Source organism: Pangasianodon hypophthalmus, chromosome 5 (assembly GCF_027358585.1).
Source record: "Pangasianodon hypophthalmus isolate fPanHyp1 chromosome 5, fPanHyp1.pri, whole genome shotgun sequence".
In the NCBI taxonomy this organism is placed as follows: Eukaryota; Metazoa; Chordata; class Actinopteri; order Siluriformes; family Pangasiidae; genus Pangasianodon; species Pangasianodon hypophthalmus.
Window position 1 is genome coordinate 25,008,247 of NC_069714.1, and position 17,502 is coordinate 25,025,748.

At 38.5% G+C, this 17,502-nt stretch overlaps 1 protein-coding gene across 2 annotated transcripts in view; it reads left to right on the forward strand.

Annotated features, from left to right (window-relative positions):
• Positions 1-17,502, forward strand: part of fstl1b (follistatin-like 1b) — a 63,289-nt gene that overhangs the window by 2,948 nt on the left and 42,839 nt on the right. The window lies entirely within an intron of this gene.

Consider the following 17,502-nt stretch of genomic DNA (forward strand, 5'->3'; position numbering starts at 1 on the left):
TAAAACCTCATAATCTGTATAAATGTATGAATTTTTTTTTATTTCTGTGCCTATGAAAGTGGCATTTCATGCTGAAACATGCACTAATTATAAAGAATCAGATCTAAGTGGTATACCATGTAAGATTAAGAGAATTTCAAGAGCTCATGGCTCATTCACCAGATTTCATGCATGAAGTGTGAAGGATGGTGGAAGGATAAGTTTTATGGAATAATTCTACAGTTTTTAAACCTATTCTCTACCACATCTGTGGGGTTTGTGTGATTACACTGGACAAGAACTAGTACTGAGAAAAGTAAGACATTGTCTCATATGTGTCTAATCTTAAGCCCTTTGTTATTAGAGGATATCAGAGATGTAATTGAATACAAATATATTACTACCTGATGCATTTACAGGATTCTTAGTAACTACCTGCTAGTTTGTTTTATTCTGCTAAAAAGAGCTAACTAGATTTGTTACAAAATATCATGGACAGGTACAAACAAAAGTAACTTAATGTAGCTGAGGCTGAGGAACTGTCAGAGCCAGAATTCACACATTGCTGGCATTTCTAGATTTGGATTTTTTCCAGTGTTTTGCAGGGCATAGTGGTGGGGTTCATATTTAATTTAACAAAAAAAAAATACATGAAAGAAATACATTTAGGCCACACCCACTCAGGTTTAAATCCAAACCCAGATAGTGTCGTAGTCTTCTATTATAAGTCAATTTAGAGTCAGTACAGGAAAAAGTGTTGAAATATTTGTCTGTAGTAATTGCACATATGCTACAGATGTGGTTAAAACCTCACCTTTAATGGGTGTCAATTCAGTAGTTAAGGCCCACACACACACACACACACACACACAGTTCTTAGCGATGTGTTCTCTCTACTTTGCCTGGGAAGGTGCACCGTTAGATTCCTATCTCCCTAAGATGCCAAGGAATGATAGGTTGCTTACATACTCTGAAAGGGTGTCGGCCCAAATTAAAGACCACTGCTTTCCCCTCTGTGAGCTTAAATGCCCCGCAGCTTTTCCACACACATCAGTATTGGGAAAGATCAGTCAGTATTGAAAAAGACCAGTCAGTATTGGGAAAGACCAGTCAGTATTGGGAATGACCAGTCAGTATTGGGAAAGACCAGTCAGTATTGAAAAAGGCCAGTCGGTATTGGGAAAGATCAATCAGTATTGGGAAAGACCAGTCAGTATTGAGAAAGATCAGTCAGTACTGAGAAAAAACAGTCGGTATTGAAAAAGACCAGTCAGTATTGAGAAAGATCAATCAGTATTGGGAAAGATCAGTCAATATTGGGAAAGACCAGTCAGTATTGAGAAAGATCAATCAGTACTGAGAAAGATCAGTCAGTATTGAAAAAGGCCAGTCAGTATTGGGAAAGATCAATCAGTATTGAGAAAGATCAGTCAGTACTGAGAAAAAACAGTCGGTATTGAGAAAGACCAGTCAATATTATGAAAGGCCAGTCAGTATTGGGAAAGATCAATCAGTATTGAGAAAGACCAGTCAGTACTGAGAAAAAACAGTCAGTATTGAGAAAGACCAGTCAGTATTGAGAAAGACCAGTCAGTATTGGGAAAGATCAGTCAGTACAGAGAAAAAACAGTCAGTATTGGGAAAGATCAATCAACATTGAGAAAGACCAGTCAGTATTATGAAAGACCAGTCAGTATTGGGAAAGATCAATCAGTATTGAGAAAGACCAGTCAATATTATGAAAGACCAGTCAGTATTGGGAAAGATCAATCAGTATTGAGAAAGACCAGTCAGTATTGGGAAAGATCAGTCAGTATTGGGAAAGATCAATCAGTATTGAGAAAGACCAGTCAGTACAGAGAAAAAACAGTCTGTATTGAGAAAGACCAGTCAATATTATGAAAGACCAGTCGGTATTGGGAAAGATCAATCAGTATTGAGAAAGACCAGTCAGTATTGGGAAAGATCAATCAACACTGAGAAAGACCAGTCAGTATTGGGAAAGATCAATCAGTATTGAGAAAGACCAGTCAGTACTGAGAAAAAACAGTCGGTATTGAGAAAGACCAGTCAATATTATGAAAGACGAGTCGGTATTGGGAAAGATCAATCAGTATTGAGAAAGACCAGTCAGTATTGAGAAAGACCAGTCAGTATTCGGAAGGACCAGTCAGTATTGAGAAAGACCAGTCAGTATTGGGAAAGATCAATCAGTATTGAGAAAGACCAGTCAGTACTGAGAAAAAACAGTCGGTATTGAGAAAGACCAGTCAATATTATGAAAGACGAGTCGGTATTGGGAAAGATCAATCAGTATTGAGAAAGACCAGTCAGTATTGAGAAAGATCAATCAGTATTGGGAAAGACCAGTCAATATTATGAAAGACGAGTCGGTATTGGGAGAGACCAGTCAGCATTGGAAAAGACCAGTCAGTATTGAGAAACATCAATCAGGAATGAGAAAGACCAGTGAGTACTGAGGAAAAACAGTCGGTATTGAGAAAGACCAGTCAATATTATGAAAGATCAGTCAGTATTGAGAAAAACAGACGGTATTGAGAAAGATCAATCAGTATTGAGAACAGTCAGTATTGAGGAAAAAAAGAAATCCAGGACAAATGGGTTTGTGTGCTAACTTTGTTGGTCATCTGCATCACTGCTCTGTGTAAGTCTATGATGCGTTTGTGTGGGTTTGTGAATATCTGTCATATAATCTTGTTTGGGAACTTGCATGTAGCTGGTAATGATTAAAAACTGAACACCATTCCAGGAACTTAATAATATTCTGATGGTTGGTGAGTCACAAGGATTACGATGTTGCTGTTGTTATATGTTTGCTTTATTTAATCAGTCACAGCTTATAATATTAAAAAAAAACAACAAAAGCACACATTGTTACAGTATTTAGCCAAATAAAAGAAAAGTTCATCTAAAAATGAAATGTAGACAGATTTCTCGTTACGCCAAGAGCAGTCGAATAGTCAAGAGATATTTGGAGTCCAACATTTGTATATTCAGTTCTTAATCCAGAATATCACCTAGAATCTTTTTTAGACTATACTACCTTCTTCAATTGAACAAAACTGTGTAAAATAATTGCTTAAAGTAATACAGTAGGGGCCAAAACACAAACACTAGCTTCCAATTAAAACTGACCAACAGGAAATAACCAGGCGTATTATATCTAAGGCACTCAATCAGAAAACACCACTGTAGCCTACAATTATATACAAGGATGAATAATGGCTACATTCTGCATCTTGTGAATGCAGTCCATTGTAGTGGATCCTACAATATGACATCTGTTGGTGTTCCAGGTAAAGAACTGTCGTGTTTGCCAAAACAGAAAAAAATTCTGAATGGCCTTACTCTTGCTGAAACATATGCGAGTAGAATAGATGGTGTCTACTGTATTCTTTGCACCGATCGTATGGATAATTGAAAGACAAATATATATTAAGACATATACAGTGCAGTGTGTGTTTGTTTTTGTGACTTTTCTGAAATTATACATACGTAATGTAAATATTGTATGTATATAACTGTCTAGTACAGGTACAATAAGACATTTCTACACCTAATCCTGTATCTAACCCTAACCTCAGTAAACACAAAGAAATGTTTTTTTATGCATTCAGTTCTGAAAACAAAAACAAAAACACATATCTTGTATGAAAAGCAATTTACACTGTCAGGACTATCTTTCTTGTCCTCACAAGGTATGATACGCTTGTATTTTTCTGGTTTTCCTACATAGTCAGGACATTTTGTTTGTCAGGATAGTTCACAAACACACACACACACACACACACACAGAGAGAGAGAGAGAAAACACTGTGAGAGAAAAATGTGCATGCCTGTCAGTTTTTTTTTTTACTAGGATGTCATGTCATTCCCTAATGAATGACTTGGAGGGAAACTAATACAATTGTATTATTAAATTTCAACCTGAGAGAGAGAGCATGTGTGTGTATGTATATGTGTGTGTGTGTGAGAGAGAGAGAGAGAGAGAGAGAGAGAGAGAATGTGTGTGTATGTATGTGTGTATGTGTGTGTGTGAGAGAGAGAAAGAGAGAGAGAGAAAATACTCATCTATTCCACACTTACTCATGCTCCTACTAAAAATAGTCTTTTCCACAGAGTGTGAGAGACGAAGAGACGGACATAAGGAGAAAAGAGAGACATAAGAGATAGAAATGAGGGATACAAGTGCAACAGATACAGGAAGAAGTTAGGTGAGGGAGTGGAGCAATAGATGAGAGAAAAGAGTAGGAAGTATAGAGTGAGAAATGTGAAATATAGAGTGAAACACCTAAGAGATAGATATGGAGATTAGAGAGAGAGAGAGAGAGAGATAGAACAAGCACTTTGAGGTCAGTGTGCTCTGATTCTGCTCAGGTTCAGCTCTCGTGATGAATAATGACCTGCTGTGTTCAGAGTGTATGAGCTCTTATGACACTCTGACAATTAACCTTAGTCTGGACACAGGAGGAGCATCATGCTGGCTCATACAAAAATGAATTGCACCAAAATTCCCTGTGAGCCTTCCGAGACATTTAACCCAGTTTATACCGGCTAGTGTAATGCATCTTGAGTAGCACGATTAAATCTACACCCACATAACAATGAGGGGAAATCCACCCAAGGCACATTTAAATCTGATTAAGCAAACCACTTCAGGAGGTCTGAGACACATTTCAAACAGATGTTTGATAAGTACAAATATATATTTGTTCCTATAAGCCACATTAAACAGCCAAACCCACTCTCAATACATGACATTATAACACACAAAGTCCATCACTGTTAAAATTGGCACCTTTAAGCAACTTAAAAAATGCATTACAGATATTGTGCAACCATATTTTGAACTACACAGAACAACTGGAATGAAAAACAAAACAGGAAGTTGGTTGTCAAGTGTTATGGTCTGGCTAACTAGTGACATATTTGATCACATGTGTGAGTAAATCTGGTTAATATTTTATTGGCCTATAGTGTATATATGGCATAAATGGACATAAGGATATGCTTCTAATATACAATATCAACATGACAATATATTTTCATTTATTTATACATGATAAACATGTTAATACATTAACATCTGTATTAATATTTTACTTTAATTAATGTATTTTGAAGGTATGTAGTAATTCTTTATACCTTATAGCATACTTTTAGTAGTCATTACAAGGTTTATATATATTAGAAAAGAGGATAGTCAAAACTTGGACAAGATGAACACGGTACATAAAGAAAGCTTTTAATGTTTTTTATTTTATGACAAAGGCTCTTGGGTTTCAGTTGTTTTGGCTATAATGTGGCTGAGAAGCAGTTTTTTTTTCAGTTATATTCTGCTTTTACATTTACATTTATTACAAATAATAAAAAAATAGAAAGTTTTATGCATTATTACTATTTCAGTACATATTGTAGTATGTGTTGTAGATAGGGTGCTTGAAGGACATTCCTATAGTGGTTTTAAGTCTGTCTCCGCTTTGTAGTACATACTTTGTTTCACTAAAGAATGTGTGCAGTTTGACTGATAATCTGTTTAAGGCGGTGTTGAAGAAGATGCTCTAGCGGGGGAAGGAATGCGTTCCCTCAGGCTGTCTGCTCTCAGAGCAGTTGGACAGGGTTCGGGTCAGGCTGGAGGTGATGATGCACTCTGTTACAGGGCACTGCCTAATTATATAAACTGTTCACTTAGAGGGGAGCAGAGTGCTTATAAGTGTGTTCATAAGTGAGAAATTAAAAAATTTATGTCCCAGGTGTTTGACTACTAAATTGTTGCACACTTGAACACTATAGATCTGCATGGACTTGCAGGAAGGGAGTACAGTAGAACGCCATGTGGACTTGGAAAAGTGGCGTTTGGGACAGGGCCTTTGACAGAGTCAGCTAGCTGATTTATATTTTTGAATACTGCTGAGATAGTGAGAGCTGTACACATTCAGTTCTGTTCTCCTCCTTGGTTCAGTTCTACCTCCTTGTTGTATTTTCAGCCTGTAATAAAAACACGAGGCCTTTTAAAACACTTTGTTCTGAAACGAAGATTGAGCTTTTGGCCTGAGAGAATTAATCAGAATATTTTTATCTGGTCTTGCTCAAACATGTTCTCATGGCAACCTTAAAAAAATTGCTCAAGGATAAGAGTGGGAAAGAAGAAAATGTATGAGAAAAAGGAATAGATTAGCAGAAATCTAATCTGACTCTGAAACTCTGAGGAATAAACCCAGCACATTTTATATTCAGTGCAGCATGATTCAGGGCTGTTTGGATTGTTCATGTGTCTCGAGGTTAGAAAGCTTCTGGTGTAGAAGGTATAATGAAGAAATCTGTAGTTATTCTATCTATCTATCTATCTATCTATCTATCTATCTGTCTGTCTATCCATCTGTCTGTCTGTCTGTATCTTACCCCCACTGTGCACACTCTCAGAAAATAAAGTTCCATGTGGCACCCATTCTTGAAGGAACCCTTTAATGTTCTAACTAAAACCCCAGAACAGAAGGTTTTCCTTTCAGAGAGGGTTCCCATTAGAACCCCTTTGGGAAGCTAGAAAAGATAGAAACGCTAAAGTATCAAAGCACTTTTAAGGGTTTCTGGCTTCCCAAAGGGGTTCTATTGGGAACCCTCGCTGAAAGGAAAAACTTCTGTCTCTGTCGCTGTGTACATACTTTCTCTTTCTCGCTGTCTGCGTACTCGACCTGATCTCTCTCATGTGCTTTCTGTTATATAAATGAGTTTTCTATGAATTGTCCCTCCTCCGCACTTATAGCACCACTCCTTGACCACCTGTCACTTTTATCTCTCCCTCCTTCTCTCTCGTTCTTTATAGCAGTGCACTTGTCCTGTCATTGGCTTTGTGCTGGTGTTTTATGGTCCTGATTTTGTCTGGCCAGTCCTGTCCATTTACCTTGAAAGAGCCTCATAATGAGAGGGAGAGAGCTCAGGATGAGCAGATGGAGGTAAATTACCTAATGAAAAAGAGAGTATTTCTGCTCAGTTTGCTGTTCCTGATCGTGAGAGATGGAGGTCTGGAGAAAAGGTAAACAGGCAGAAACAAAATGTTTTTAACAGCTACTAACTCAGAGTTCAGATATACAATTACTGTGCTTTTGTCTTGGCTTTCTGTCTCTTTTTAATGTCGAGAATCTAATCTAAATAAAAAAAACAAATAACTTCAGACCCATTATTCTAAATAACATTTCCGATTGTTTAGAAGCTACCAGGAAACAGCTCAATGTCTCATTAATTACATTACCATAATATGCAGCTAAAGAGGTGTAGATGATTACTCAGGGAATAACAGTGATGCTTCAGGCATTCACACATTTACAGTGCCACAAGAGCTGTTTAGCAGAGAGGTCCTTGACTCTTCTGTGATTTGCAGTGTGAAGAAAAAGGGCATTGTGGGAAATGTGGGTCTGGAAATAAGCACACTTCCTTCTGCAAACACAGCCATTAGCGAGGCATTCTCTGAATGCGACTCCCTCCTGAGAAAACCGCTGTCTGGAGAGCTCACAGCAAGACCCCAACCTCCACAAGGCCTGGATCAGAGCCCAGAGAAAAAAGTGAGAAGAAATAATGTGGGAGAGAGATAGATATAGGGTGTGTTGGTAGAAAGTAGAAGGTGGAGTGCTGTTGAAAAATGAGACAATGAAACAAAAGACAGAAAGGATAAGGGCTAATAGAAAATGCAAGAGATTAAAAGCATACCAGTGAACTTGGAAAAAATGTAAGGGAGGACATAGTAAAAAAAAGAGTGTGCAATTAAGCAGGCTGGGAAGAAGGAAATACTGACAGAAAGATAGTGTCTCATTAACAGCCTCCACTTTGGCTGCCTGCCCTTTGTTGGCATGCTCAATCAAACCCCCAAACTCAAACCCAGCCCTGATGCACGGCCTGAAAAATGGCCTCCAGCTGGAGGATTGAAGACTTTGAGACTCAGTTTGGGACACTTTGTGAAGAGTGTGTGCACTCATATTTTTTCTTCCACTGATTTATTCTCTTCTGGCAGCAGCTGTTCCATTTTTATGGAGTCTGTCGGCGTGCTCTGCAGTCCTGATCAGAAGAAACAAGCAGTGAACCCTTTTGTACCCACTCACCATGCTTTTCTTGTCCTAGATGAGGGTTAATCTACCATCTTACTGGGCATTGTGCCACCTGCTCTGTAACGGTTCCCCTACACATTCTCTGTCTTTGTGCCACTGTTCTTTCCAAGTGCTCCAGTCAGAAAGGGTGTGGTATTAAAATGAGATGACATCATTGTGTAATGGTTTTGTTTTCAAATAAAGAACAGACATGCACCAACAGAGGATCACCTCCCGCTAATGTTCTGTTCCCCTCACAGACACAGAAAAGATATCTTTTCCAGACATCAGTGGTATGTTTCCATTTTGGAAAGAGTGAAAGCTTTCTTATAAGCACGTACAAAAGGCAAATATTGTGGCTGTATGCAGGTCAGTCTGGATAAGAGCATCTGCTAAATGTCTAAATCTAAAAGTCAAACAAAAGGATGTACGTAAAATGTCTGACAATTTAGACTTGGACCAACCTTAAACAGATTCCTAATGTTCTGAAAGTGGTAATAGAAATCAGACTGGCTCAATAATGGACCCATTGAACCCCAGTTGACCAGAGACATCCATAGCTGTCCTTCACTGGGCCAGTTAGGTCTGACTTAAGGCTGAAACATACCCTGTGTATCTACGGGAACACAAACAACAATACCTATTCAAAGTTTTGCTAATGCACATTCCCGTTGTACATACTCAATGTGCTTTTTTACTCAAGAAGGCAAAAAAGAGTCTTTAATACTGAAATGTATACAGTAGTTAAACTCAGTAGTATGGCGCTTTATAAAATCAGAGACCCGTCCAAGCATTTCCAGACAAGCAGTATAGCCATAGCCACTTTCAGTATCCCAGATACAAACATCCTTCCAGTGTTTCCTGTCTTGGACAAATCTGTCCCGAAGATGTTTCTTTGTCAGAACTAACAGAACATGCAGTTTCTTGTCAGGTATATTCTATAGCTCTTCAATCGGAGTGCAGAGCAGAGGACATATCACATACAGAACATGTTTATAAGAGCAAACTAGCTCTGCAAGAGACTGATCAAACTGGAGGTCTTGGTCTGCCATGACACTTGACAGGGAGAAACTAGCCTCTGCCCTTAGCTGACTATAATGACCCTTGCTCAGAATGCAGAATTATAAATTTTGCCATGACACATTTCTGAATGTAACGACACATGAAACAAGCCCTGAGAAGAGTCAAGACTCAAAATATGAGCCCATTCTCTGAATGACAAGAGCTGTAGTAGATTTACTGTGATCCCCTTAGTAGAACGGCATTAAACAGAAGTAATCGGATTATACAAGGAGCAGATAAGTCCTTTGTGAAACGACATTACTGATGATGTTAGAGATTTCCTGCCGTTAAACTGTATTTAAAGCCAACTAATGTAATTCCATCTATACAGCTGACACAGCATTTTTACTTTGCTCTGCTAGCTAGTTAACAAGCCATTATCTGTACATGGCTCGAAGGAAATCGAGCATGCAAATCTCCAAGGACATGTGCATTCCTTTTGAAAAATCCACCCACCATAATACCACTGAGTTCCTGGGCTGCTCTGAGAAAATGAGAGAGAGAGAGAGAGAGAGAGAGAGGGAAAGAGAGAGACAGAGAGAGCAGCAGGGGTACGCTAACAGGATTTTGCACAGGTGTGCAAAACGACAGCTTTGCAGCAGTGATTGGTCTGGTCCTGACAATGTTATTCAGAAGTGCGCTGGATGCACAGTTAGCCTCTGACGCATTTGCATGAGCGATTTTCACATGCAAAAAGATCTTTCTGAGAGGATGCAGAAACGACCTTTAATGCCTAATTATTTAGTTAGTTATTTGCACACGAAAGAAACAAAATGCACATTGTGCTCTCTTTTGTGCAAATGTATGATTTAAAGGGACATATACAGTGTATGTGTATAAAAAAGCACCACAGGAAATGTGAAACAATGCTGAATGGCATGCACTAAAATAGTCCAAAGGTGATACCCTATATGGACAAGAGTTTGTAGATGTCTGGCCATTGCACCCATAAGTGATTTTTGAACATCCCATTCAAGATTTAATCTCCTATCTTCTGGAAAGGCTTTCCACTAGATTTTGGAGCATGGCTGTGGGGATTTGTGCTCATTCAGCCACAACAGCATAACTGAGATCAGACACTGATGTTGGGTGAGGAGGTCTGGGGTGCAGTCAGTGTTCCAGTTCATCCCGAAGGTGTTCAGTGGGGTTGAGGTCAGGGCTCTGTGCAGGACACTCGAATTCTTCCACTCCAACCTTGGCAAACCATGTCTTCATGGAGCTCGCTTTGTGCACAGGGACATTGTCATGCTGGAATAGGTTTGGGCCGCTTAGTAACAGTGAAGGGAAAGAGCGTGATAACAGAGTTATGCTTGAGCCCCTTGTCCATGTGGATTCCTTCTGGGTTCCCCAGTTTCCTCCCACTGTCCAAATACATGCAAGTAGGTGATTTGGCTACACTAAATTGCCTCAAGGTGTGAATGAGTGTGTGAATGTATGTGTGAAAGCATGTGTGTGTGCACTGGCATTCCCACCACTAGATCCAGGTCGATCCTGTCCAGGATATAGCGATTTGAGGACAAAAACAGTTTTAACAGTTTTAAATGAACACAATTAGATGAAATTAAGATAAGAGAGATGTCATTACTTAGGCTACTTGTCAGAACCAAAATAATATTAGAAAACTTTTATACAACCTAACCTCATCTATCTAGCTGGTTTATTCTTAGCTAACAGCCCCATTTCTGTCTGCTATTAACAGTTAGCTGGGTTCACTGGATTTAGAGCAAGAAGATCTCAGTTGTAGTGATGATTATAATTCAGTAAATTGCAAATGAATAGACTGTTATTTATCATGTTTTTAGGTAAACTGTGTTTTAGCTACAGATGGATCAACTGTCACTGCCCACTATGTTTCACTAACCTTAGTTTTCTTGATAAAAACAGAGTTTTTGACTCTGGCAGTATCTCAGCCTCATATACTCTTCCTACATCTCAAATTGCATTTAATATCTTTTGTATGCAAGCTTCAGAATCGTGAAGGTGTGACATAAGGTTTCAAATGTATTCATAATAAGCTTTTTGGAGCAAAGTAATGTGGAGTCACTTTGTTGAAAAAAGTTCAACGTAAACATCTTTAATAGATATTAAATGGTTCTGTTCTGAAACTGGCGAGTAATCGTAATTGGCTGCTTACAACGTCAGTCAAACAGCCTTGTCCTGTGAAAGTTACATACTGAGGTAGTAGTGCTCAAAAAATGGAAGACAGCATGTGGTAGACAGCCGAGTTGCTTATGTGTTGCATCCAGGATAAATTCAAGGTCATAATGCAGACAGTTTGTGCCTATTCCTGTTTTCAGTGCTGGAGATTCAGGGTTTATCAGTCATTCGTCTGGCCCACATAACCAAGAGGTCTGGCATAGCATGAACCCAATGAGAATCCATGAGCCCAGAGATATTAACAAAGGATTTCACACACACTCTCTCTTTCACCATCCTCTTGTGTATTTGTTTGCATGAGCATCTTGTTCTCTGTCCTCTTTCTCCTTCTTTCTCTTTTTTTGTCTTCCCTGCTATTCTCAATAGGAAGCATATGTGTTATGTCGGAGCAGCATTTTTGTGGAAGTGACTCACTGTGTAGTTGGGCCATTAGCTGTAGAAGCTGGAAAGGATCTCAGTTTGGTGGTAGAAGACAGAGAAAATAAACCAGGGGAAAAAAGACGAAATTCATGAAAAAGATGCTTGGAGAATGAAAAGAAAACACATGATGTCATAGCTGTGCCCTGTACAACATACAAATGAATGTACTCATTAGCAGTGACATCATCCTTTTTAACATTCAACATGGGCTTCCCCTCCAGCCCTATAACATACACAGACGGCTCTAATTTCACTGTTCGGGGCCTCTTGGGGAGTGGGGAAGAAAATGGCAGCTCTGCAGGACACTGTGAGCTTACTGCTTGTACTGTTAGAGTATTAGACCTGTTTGTAATGTATTATCCTAGATTTATTTAGTCCCATTTATAACTAAACACCTGTGAAAGGAAAAGTTGAGGTCCCAGATACCAGTGATGTTATGAACTCTCCACTGAGATGAGATTACAAATTTACAAAATTATAAAACTCTCGTAAAACTCACAGCTGCCTTTTCCACCCTTTTTTGGAATAACGCCATTATACTGCTTAAGAGATTTATAATGTAAGGAATAAAACATAATGGGACGTGCTGTTATAGGAAAAAAAAAGTCAATGACAGGGTGATATGATGCACCCCAATCTGAAGTGGAGTTCTTGTTACCATCCCCGAAGTTGATTGTTTTCCAATAGTGTGTTATTCCACTTATATTTAAGCCAATGCTTAAAAAATGTAATTTATTACATAACATGTCATACATTTTATCTGTTTATAGTTATGTTAAATATAGCAGCTATAAAAAGCTATATATAACCTAGGATTTAATAAGAAAAAACATGCAGCTTGTCATGTTACCGTGAAACCCCTCCATCCTGCCGATTTTCCCAAATTGGAACAATTTACAGCTTGACCTCTTACTGTTACAAAGCACTGACCCTGGAGACTCCTTCCAAGAATGCTAAAACAAACCATATCGACAATTATGCATTTATCTGGAGCATCCGTCATATAGGTCTCTGAGTAAGTTTTTAACTATAGAAATTATAATGTTTTACAATGAGCTCTTTAAAATTTGCCTTACAGGAGCTCTAGGGAAGTGGTAGCTCAGTGGTTAAGAAGTTGGACTTCTAAGCTATAGGTTGAGAGTTCAAATCCCAGTACTACCAATCTGTACTGCTGGGCCCTTGAGCAAGGTTCTTAACCCTCGGCTGCTCAGTTAAGATAATTGTAAGTCCCTCTGAATAAGGGTGTCTGCCAGATGTTGTAAATGTAATGTAAATGATACTATTGTCAGAGCCGCTGTTATAGAAAATTAAGTCAGACCAGTGAAAAGCATCCACAGTTAATGAGGAAGTACATTTGAGGCAGTAAAATTGTCACAAATTGCAGAGTTGTACTGGTAACCAGTAAACTAGTAAGATCTCTAACTGATTAGCTAACTCATTGGTTCGTATGGGTTTTTCCTGCATAGCTGCATTTTGCCATCTAAGACTGTTAGCTCTAATAATTCTTAAATGCACCATCCCTTTTTTTTTTTTTTTAACAATTTGATCACCACACACCCATATACACACATACAAACACACACATGGTCTCCTGTTACAGCCTGAGTCTGAGACACTGCTTCCTATTGTACTCCCTGGTCTATCAGCACTGCTGCTCCCTCTCCCTGCTTATTCAATAACATTATTCAGCATCTGTTCACATTCAGCTGCCTGTATTTAATACCTACTATCTCTTCTATGTCACTAGCACTCATTTTCATTTCACTTATCTGTTTTACTTGTTTACATGATTTTTTGGGGTGGGGGTGGGAGTGGGGTATTGACTTCTGTGTCATGATGTTCCATTCTCCTATCTCCATTGAGCTTTTGGTGAGTAAATTAAATCTCCATCTGTCACTTGTTTAAAATAGAAACCTTGTGTTGTCTTGTTTTTTTATTTATTTATTTATTTTTTTTGCATGAACACACACACACATATCAAATGACTACAGTGCAGCAGCACTCAGTCAAACCACACTACCGATGAAACTGACATCAAATGGTCATTCTCAAAGTTTGATCTGAGTAGCGTCATGGCATTGTTAGGATTTGAACTTTTGTCTCTCTGGAGTATTGGGTGAATACTTTTCTGTTGCACCACTCATGAGCACAGATTAGAGGTTTATTCCCCCTGTGTAATTCATGCAGGTGTAACAAATCATATCTTGCTCATTTTGATTTAAATTGCTGTAGTATTGCAGTTGAATCCCTTGAGTAGTAAGAACTGTGGAGCACCTATGAAGCCAAGAAATTAATGTCAAAATGTGGCTTTTTGGCATTTACTTTACACCAGGGGTCTTCAACTGGTAGGCTCTGTTACTTGGGAAAATACTGAAAAACATGAAAAAAAAAAACAACTGGCCATAGTTTAGTACTTTTCTAAAAATGCACCATGAAGGCCCTGTAGCAGATCCTCTGTTGCAATCAATCACATGCATTTATGTAAATTGTTTGGACCAGAGACTAGCTACAGGACTAGAGACATTACATCAGAAAGGGGAGAGTTTTCACGGACTTTCATAGATTTTTCATTTTATTTATGCTCTCTGTTCTGATTAGTGAACTGATGACATGGCTTGTTTTAAAAAAAAAAAAAGTTGGTGATGAAAACAAAATGGACCTTTTATTCTTCCCACACTCAAAACACGTCTCATCTGTTGAATTGTGAAGCGCTGTTATGAAACAAAACATAACCACTTCGAATTCTTATTTACAGCCATAAACTAATCATTACTGGTTAAGTGCTAAAAGGTAACTGTTGTCGCCAGTCAGTCATGTTACTTGTTTACCCGATCCTTTGTAAGCAAGGAATATTATGTAACTGTATCTTTATACATTTTAGCTGAATAACCTGCTTTACACCAAGGAACAAATGAGATATTCTGTGAACTTCATAATTAGGTGGTGTTACCCCTTTGTGTGGTTTGCCACCATGTCTCTAAAAACCTGGACACTAATCAGTGTCAGTGAGGCATCACCACAAGTCTAATTCTGTATGACAGAGCCGTGTGCTAAGCTAATGGGCTGCAAGCTGTGCAGATTATAAGCTTGGGACAGAAAATGCAGAATGTGCAATTTCGAAGCCCAGCAGCGAGTCAACAAGCTCATAAATCAGCAGGTTCTCCATCTCTATTTGTTGCCGCATCCCTCTTTCTTTTTTTCTGCTAGTCATTTACCTTGAGGCAGTTTGTCTTGCCTCCTGTTCCTTTGCTTGTTTGTTGTGTTTGACACTACCCATGATGTAAGTATACATGTGAATGGCTCTGAGACAGCATGTGTGTGTTCGAGCATTGGGCAAGTCAATAAAATGAAAATGGGTCTCTGTCTGCGCGAGCTTGGCTCAGCTCTGCATTGCCGTGATTGAATTCCCCGACATTAAGCATTTAGTCCTTAATGGAACAGAATTGAATTTCTGTGTTTGTGTGCGTGTGTGTGTGTATGTGTGATTGTGACTGTGTGACTGCAGGCTATATTATATGTACTATAGTCAGTGGAAGAGCATGCACTTTCCTCCCTACTGCCTGATAAGGTCATTTCTACTATTTTCTGCTGAAAGCCTTAGGGGGAAAAAAAAATTATGTTTCATAAAAGGGGCATTTTAAATGTTTCGGAAGTAATATTAATTAAACACGAATGACCACTCTTTTATAGACCTATGCAGTTTTAAATACTTCTCACTTAACCTTAAGTGCAGTATATTTGTTAACTAAAATAGAATTTGTCCCTTCTCCTACTTTGATAAGTTAAATTTACAACTATTTGACATGTTTATCACCTTAAGTGCATATTAATATTCTTTTCAAAGAAATATTTTGTAAGTCATGTTTAGTTTATTTTTGAAGCTTGATTTATTCATTATAACAAAAAGCAATTATTTTTGCTGATTAAATTAGATTAGATAAAAACTCCTGCACAACAGAGTGGGCAAGATACTGCATTAACAATTAAGTTATTTTACTAACATTTTCATTGTAGATTTATGCAGCAGTAACTTTATTATAACAGTGTCACAGGGTGATGTAAACCAAATAAAATAATTGCACCTATTCATTAAAACTACTAAATGCAACCAGACTAGCTGTCAAGATAAGCATTCACTCTATCGCCCAGAGAATCCTGACAATGCCAAAGCCATCTGTGCCCAGGAGTCATGAGAGCAAAACTGGTTGTGCTGTCTGGGTGGAAGGGATGGGATACTCTGTCAATTACAGCAACACTAGCCAAAAATGGGCATCTGTGAGCTCATGTACGTGGAAGACAGTGGATAACGCTATCCTCCGAGTGTGTTACGCTGCCCTGTGACGCAGCATGAGCAGCAGTTTGAATATATACACACACATACAGTGTACATACATACAGTACTGTGCAAAAGTCTTAGGCACATGCAAAGAAATGCTGTAGAGCAAATATGCCTTCAAAACAATGAAATTAAATGTTTCTACATAAAAAATAATGTAAAGAGCAGTAAACAGTAATAAATGAAACAAAGTCAATATTTGGTGTGATGAACCTTTGCTTTAAAAAAATATAATAGTAGTCTCAAGTACAATTTGTGCAGTTTTACAGTCAGGTCCATAAGTTGGACAGTTTTTCATAATTTTTGTAATTTTGCCTCTGTTACACCACCACAATGGATTTGAAATGCAGGAATCAAGAAGTGATCAAAGTGTAAAACTTCAGCTTAGAATCCAGGAGATTAACAAAAGTATTTCATTAACCGTTTAGGAATTACAGCCATTTTTTTACATAGTACCTCCATTTTTACAGGCTCAAAGGTAAGTGGACAATTGACTGATAAGCAGTCTCATGGCCAGGTGTGGCCTATTTCCTCCTTATTTTATGACAAATTAAGGTGATAAAAGGTCTGGAGTTAATTCAAAACATTGAATTTGCATTTGGTAGCTGTTCATGGGAACTCTCAATATGCGGTCCAAAGAGGTATCGATATAAGTGAATGAGGCCATCATTAGGCTGAAAAAACAAAACAGACCAATCAGAGAGATAGCAGAAACTTTAGGAGGGCCAAATCAACAATTTGGTACATTATTAAAAAGAAGGAATGCACTGGCGAGCTCAGCAACACCAGAAGGCCTGGAAGACCACGGAAGACCACGGAAGACAACTAAAGTGGATGATCACAGAATTCTTTCCTTGTTGAAGAAAAACACCTTCACAACACCTAGCCAAATCAAGAACACTCTGGAGGAGGTAGGCGTATCGTTGTTAAAGTCTACAGTCAAGAGACGCCTTCATGAATGTAAATAGAGATGGTTTACCTTAAGATGCCAACCACTGGTAACACTCAAGAACACAAACGCCAGATTAGACTTTGCTAAAAACTCTACAAAAAAGCCTGACCAGTTCTGATGCAAGATTAACTTATACCAGAATGATGGAGAAGGAAAGGAAGGGCTCATGGTCCAAAGCATACCACAACATCTGTCAAACATGTGGAGGCAGTGTTATGGCATGGGCTTGTATAGCTGCCAGTGGAACTGGGTCACTGGTGTTTATTGATGATGTGACTGCTAATAGAAGTAGCAGGATGAATTCTGAAGTTTATAGAGCTATACTTTCTGCTCAGTCAAATGCTGCAAAACTGATAGGATGGCGCTTCACAGTACATATGGATAATGACCGAAAACATACTGCGAAAGCAACCCAAGAGCTTCTTAAGGCAAAGAAATTAAATTTTCTTAAATGTCCGATGACCTCAACCCAATTGAGCATGCTTTTCATTTACTGA